This window comes from Ochotona curzoniae, unplaced genomic scaffold (genome assembly GCF_017591425.1).
Source record: "Ochotona curzoniae isolate NIBS_2020 unplaced genomic scaffold, NIBS_Ocur_1.0 contig_2723, whole genome shotgun sequence".
Lineage (NCBI taxonomy): Eukaryota > Metazoa > Chordata > Mammalia > Lagomorpha > Ochotonidae > Ochotona > Ochotona curzoniae.
Window position 1 is genome coordinate 11,110,019 of NW_024465573.1, and position 6,228 is coordinate 11,116,246.

Consider the following 6,228-nt stretch of genomic DNA (forward strand, 5'->3'; position numbering starts at 1 on the left):
TGCCCCCACTTTTAGTCCAGTTTCCTGACAATGGCCTGGGAAAGGCAGCAGAAGGGGGTGCAAATGTTTGGGCCCATACCGTCCACATGGGGGACCAGGAAGAAACTCCTGGCTTCAGCCTTGCCCAGCACTGACTGTTGCAGCCTGAAGGGGGAAGGGGGACCGAGGAAGGAAGGACTTTCTCTGTCTCTATCACTATCTATAGCTAGCTTTTAAATAATGAGCCAATATTTTTAATACTTCTTTTTTAAATGTTTTTTAGTTTTTATTTTTCATGATGCAGGTCCATAGGCTCAGGGGTTTCCCCTCCACCCTCCCAGGGTTTATTAGTGCTGGTTCAAGTCCCAGATGCTCCATTTTTGATTCAGCTTTCTGCTAATGAGCCTGCGAAAGCAATGTATAATGGTTCTAGTTCTTGGACACAGCTACCTCTGTGGTTGACCAGGATGGAGTTCCTGCCTCCTGGTTTTAGTCAGACCCAGTTCCAGCAGTTGTGGGCATTTGAGAAGTGAGCCAATGGGAAAATCTTTCTCTCCAGTCTTTCTCAGCCTCTCCCTCTCTTTCTTCCACTCTGCCTTTCAAATAAATAAATAAATTTTAAAGTCTTGTTGTAATAAAACTTATATCCAACTGCAAAATTATTGTATTACTAAGGTGAATTAAATACTTTCAGATGTGATTTTAAGAAGTGGTGCAACTTAAAAAAAAAAAAAGCAGTTTTCTTAAAATTCATCTCAAGTTCTGCTTCAAACATTAGTGGAAAATAAAATACCCCAGTCTTACTACCAGCTGCTTAATGCATTAAATTCTTAAGTGCCACATAAAAAGAAATCCTTCTTAAATTCTTATCTTGGGCCCGGCGCGGTGGCGCAAGTGGTTAAGGTCCTCGCCTTGCACGCCCTGGATCCCATATGGGCACCGGTTCTATCCAAGTAGCCCCACTTCCCATCCAGCTCCCTCCCTGTGGCCCGGGAAAGCAGTTGAGGACAGCCCAAAGCTTTGGGACCCTGCACCCTTGTGGGAGACCTGAAAGAGACTCCTGGCTTCAGATCGGCATGGCATCGGCCGTTGCGCTCACTTGGGGAGTGAATCAATGGACGGAAGATCTTCCTCTCTGTCTCTCCTCTCTGTATATCTGCCTTTCCAATAAACAAAATAATAAAAATAAATCTTTAAAAAAAAACTCTGATCTTAACAAAGAAAAGACTATATTAAATGTATAATACCAAGAACAATTAAGTGAAAATGGACTCTTAAATGCTTTAATATTAGTATGGACTCTTAAATGTTTTAATATTAGTGATTTTTTTCTCATTTCTATTTCTCAAAGCTTTTTTAATTACACTTGTTCATTTGAATTGAAAGTACAGATCCTGTGAATACCTTACCTCACCTCTTGGATGGGGAGCTACTATTTATTTTACCTGCTTACCTTCATATCTCCTGTTCTTACATTAATGCATAGCTTTTTCAAACTATTCCTTCATAATATTACTGAAAAACTATTTTTAAATGATATGAGGATGGGTTGATTATGATTATTGATTATGTTTTTATAAGAATGTTCATTGTATAGGACTCAGTGCAATATCCTAGAGACTATTTTGCACATACCAGGATCCCATATGGATGCTGGTTCATGTCCCAACTACTCCACTTCCCATCCAGCTCCCTGCTTGTGGTCTGGAAAAGCAGTGGAGAAAGAATCAAAGGTTTGGGACCCTGCACCTGTATGGAAGACCCAGCAGAAACTCCTGGCTCTTGGCTTCAGATCAGCTCAGCTCTGGCCATTGCATCCACTAGGGGGCTAAATCAGCAGAGACCTTTCTTTTCTTTCTTTCTTTCTTTTTTTTCTTTCTTTCTTTCTTTCTTTCTTTCTTTCTTTCTTTCTTTCTTTCTTCCCTTTTTTTAAGCTACATTTATTTCATTTTATGACACAGTTTCATAGGCTCTGGGATTCCCCCAATACCTCCCCCCACATTGAATTCCTCCACATTGTTACAGTAGTACAGATCATAACCAGTCATGATATCGTCATTGTGGACATGGATCATGCAGAGAGTCCAGCATCTTATTGTCCAGCTAAATTTAACAGTTTCATTGGGAAGCCATCCCTCGGCTGAAAGTAGGGCTGGCAGAATACCATCCCCTTCAATGAAAAGCCCCTACATAATTTCAACAACAATTTACAACATCATGAAGTTAATTGACATGGTATTGAGTGACCAATATGTTAGAAAATGCAAGTTCTTAACCACATCCTGTAATCATTTCATTGACATCTCAATTATAGTTTATACACAACCGGCTGCTATACACCTTAAAATAGCTATATGGTACTATTCAGCTGTCTCATGTCTATTTTCATTTTTATAGTTAGCAGCTTAAAGTATTCAAGCGTGGTTTTTACTGAACTACACAAAATTTAGGATAGTCCAAACAGGTTTATACCTCAAACAAGCCATATGTTAGCAACTGAGGAACAGAACAGTTTTAGGAGGCGTGTGCAGAGAAATCTTCAATACCTTGGTGAGGAGTAACCAATCTTTGTGTCCTACCTAGTTAGGTATATGGGAGTCCAAACTGACTATTTCCTGTCTGTTTTAAGCTTTCCTTATTGGTCTCTGTCTCATCTAATTTGGGGGAGTGGTTCCAGAGCGACCCTGATGGGCATTGCAAGAGAGGGTGGAGAGCCAAAGTTGGAACTGAGTTAGGACCAGAGAAAGCTCTCCTCCCGAGTCCCAAAGGAAGTTAACTGTTCTGTTTCTGAGCACCGCTCAGGGCTCCTGGCTCCTGGCTGTTGTTCTGATGACATTAGATCCTGTGAGGAAGGATCTGGGCTTCTTGCATCCCATGTGGGAGATCCAATAGGGAATGGATGACCTCAGAGTTCTTGGCCTATGAGGGCACTCCAATTCCCTGTGGCCTCCTTGGCAGATGGGATACAGTCCTTGGCGCCCATACTGGTAGTCCTTGGTGAGGATCCAGGAGTCTCCAGGGATGGGATACAAGCCTCCTCCTGTCCTTCTGCTCCGCTCTGGGGTCCCCCCTGCTCTGTGCATATGACCTCCTCTTAAGAGGTTGACAGGATCGCTCTTGGAACCCACTGTATGCCTTTATAGTTCTTGTTAATGTCTAATGCAGATTCAAGTCTGCTGTCTGTAAGTTACCTGTTACAAGCAGAGATCTTTCTCTGTCTCTTATTCTCTCTGTGAATCTGTCTTTCAATTTAAAAACAAATAAGCCTTTAAAAAAAGAATGCTCATTGTATAATAACATAAACAGAACAAATGGCTATGAGCAAACAGGGGCCGGGTTGAGCACATGAGAGCCTCCACACTGCCTGCCACATGCAGCTTTTGCAGTGTGATGAATAGGGTAGGGAAGACTTGGGTTAAAACTCCAGTCCACCTATACATAAGTGGTAGTGATGTAGTTATGTATTAAGCTAAATCATCTTCTTCAGCAAAGATTAATATCGAATTGATAGAACCTTTTATAAGAACTAAAGTCCATGCATAATACTTAGCATAATGACAGGTAGAGAATAAACACTAAATATTAGTTATGATTGAGTATTTGTAATTATGGGTATGTGAATATATTGTATAAAACAAAGATAGGCTGTTTCTTCCTGACACAGTGCTCAGCTGTAGACAAATATTATGAAGCATACCTCTCAACAAACTCACATCAATTTACATTATAACAGCTGTATGAGTAACTCCATTCCCGGCTTCTATACAAATACAGTGGTGTTACTGCATGGAAATGCTGGCAATAGTTATAAGATCAGTTCACAGTGACTATATTCTGACAATTGCTATTCCTGTCCTTTGCCTATTTTATAAGGAGTCTCTCATATTCTAGAATGTATCATATATAAAAATAGACCATTTTTATTTTTTCATTGATTATCCTTTATTTTCCATGATACAGTTTTATAGGTATAGGATAGACTGTCATTTACTAAAATACTTTATCTAGCTTTTCTTCACATTTCTGATTTTAACTTACTATGTTAAGGATATATGGTAGCCTCAAATATTCTAATAATTCGATAAAATCGTCTTGCCTTTGAGATGAAAAAGTTCACTCACATATTTGCCTAATACTAACAATTATCCACAGGTACCTGAAACTTCCAAAAGCAAACCCTCCGGTAACAGGCAGTCAGTGGTCACTCAATATTTCCACCATCTCCACAGTGTTTAGATGGGATAGCACTGTGAAATCCCTAAGCTGTGAGGGCCACCAGGAGCTCCAGAACAGACTTAACTTGAGTTTCAGAGCTCAAGATCCAGGCATCAGATCTGGCTTGCTAAACTGCAAAATTATTGCTGCCATCTATAGATTAATTTGCTTTCTGATGTTAATATCACTATGGGTATAAAAGGCAGTAAACCCACAGTCCTTTCTTCTTGTCAGACCGGACCCCATTGCCAGTCCTCAGCTGTGCTTTTGTGAGATGCATAAGAGGGTATGGGGAATTGCGTACACCCACCTACAACTTCATTCTGTATTTATCCTCATTTATATTCATGATCATCATTTGCCACCCCTCAACCTACAGATTCTCAATACTGGCCAAGCTTAGCCTTATTCTGGAATCAACTCTCTCATTTTGTTAACTGTATCTTTGTAACTACCTTTTTTATTTATTGATTTTCTTGAGAAGCAGAGAGAGAGAGAGAGAGAGAGAGAAATCTTCCATTTCATGGTTCACTCCTTAAACTCTTGAGCAGTCAGGAGTGGACCCAGACAAATACAAGAGCCCAGAACATAATCTGGGTTTCCTGCATGAGCTGTCAAGGACCCAAGTGCTTGATCTACCACCAGTTGCCTCTGATGATGTGCATTTGTAGGATGCTGGAATGTGGAGTGGAGGTAGTCGTCAAACCCAGGCATTCTCATATTGCTGAGGGAGTTGCAACCAGAATCTTAAGTGCTATGCCAAACTCCCACTTGTGTATCTACTTTTAACTCAATCCTCTTCCCACCTCATTTTTCAGCCACTTCTTTCCTCCTTTGCACACTGTATAATGCTAACTCTCAACTAAGCACTTTATTTTTTCAAAACTAAGTCTTAATTGCTGACCTTATTTCTTTTACCATTAATCAGCATTTGGCCCAGCATGTCTCTCATGCTCTTGTCCCATGGAATCATTACTATTCAACTCCTCCCAACTTAAAAGAATGAAGGACTCAGTTTCTTCCTATAGCAAGCTAGACCACTGATTCATCTTGATTCTTGCCCACCATTCCTACTAGTATCAAAAGAGATAAGATACAAATGTGTTCAAAAAGCAACTGATCGTGATATAAACATACAATAAATTTATTGCAAAGAGGAATACAATTATCAAGGCAGAAGCAAGAAGAACTTTATTGAGGCAGTACATTTATTACTTGTAAAGCATGTGACATCACATTAGAAAAGTATCTTTTTAGGGCCCGGCGCGGTGGCGCAAGTGGTTAAGTCCTCGCCTTGCACGCCCGGGATCCCATATGGGCGCCGGTTCTAATCCCGGCAGCCCCGCTTCCCTTCCAGCTCCCTGCCTGTGGCCTGGGAAAGCAGTTGAGGACGGCCCAAAGCTTTGGGAACCTGCACCCGCGTGGGAGACCCGGAAGAGGCTCCTGGCTTCGGATCGGCATAGTATCGGCCCGTTGCGGCTCACTTGGGGAGTGAATCATCGGATGGAAGATCTTCCTCTCTGTCTCTCCTCTCTGTATATCCGCCTTTCCAATAAAAAAAAAAAAAAATAATAAAAAAAAAAAAAGAAAAGTATCTTTTTAAATGTGAAATTCATACATTAATGTGTATAAAAGTTATTCCTTATAACTTCCTTCACACAAAATATCTTTAGGTTACATAATTGGTCATATAAAAATGAATATAGTAGTAAGAAAAATGTTTCTCTCAATTTTCTTATTTAGATTTTTAATTTCTAAGAAAACATAAAATACTTCAAAAGCACTATAAATTTCAGGAAGACAAGTTGTAATTTATTTTTTAAAACTTTCATTATATATTGTTAATTCAATTAGTAGCAAAAACAAACATGATTTATCTTATGCAGTGCAAAAAACTGAAATTCTCTCTCTAACCCTCTAGCATCTAAATGGTATCTACAAATGTTGCTAATGTATCTGACACTAAGGAAAAACAGGAGTTGCATAAAATTATGATGATGTTATTTAAAAATTACAGAGCTTGCATAATAATTT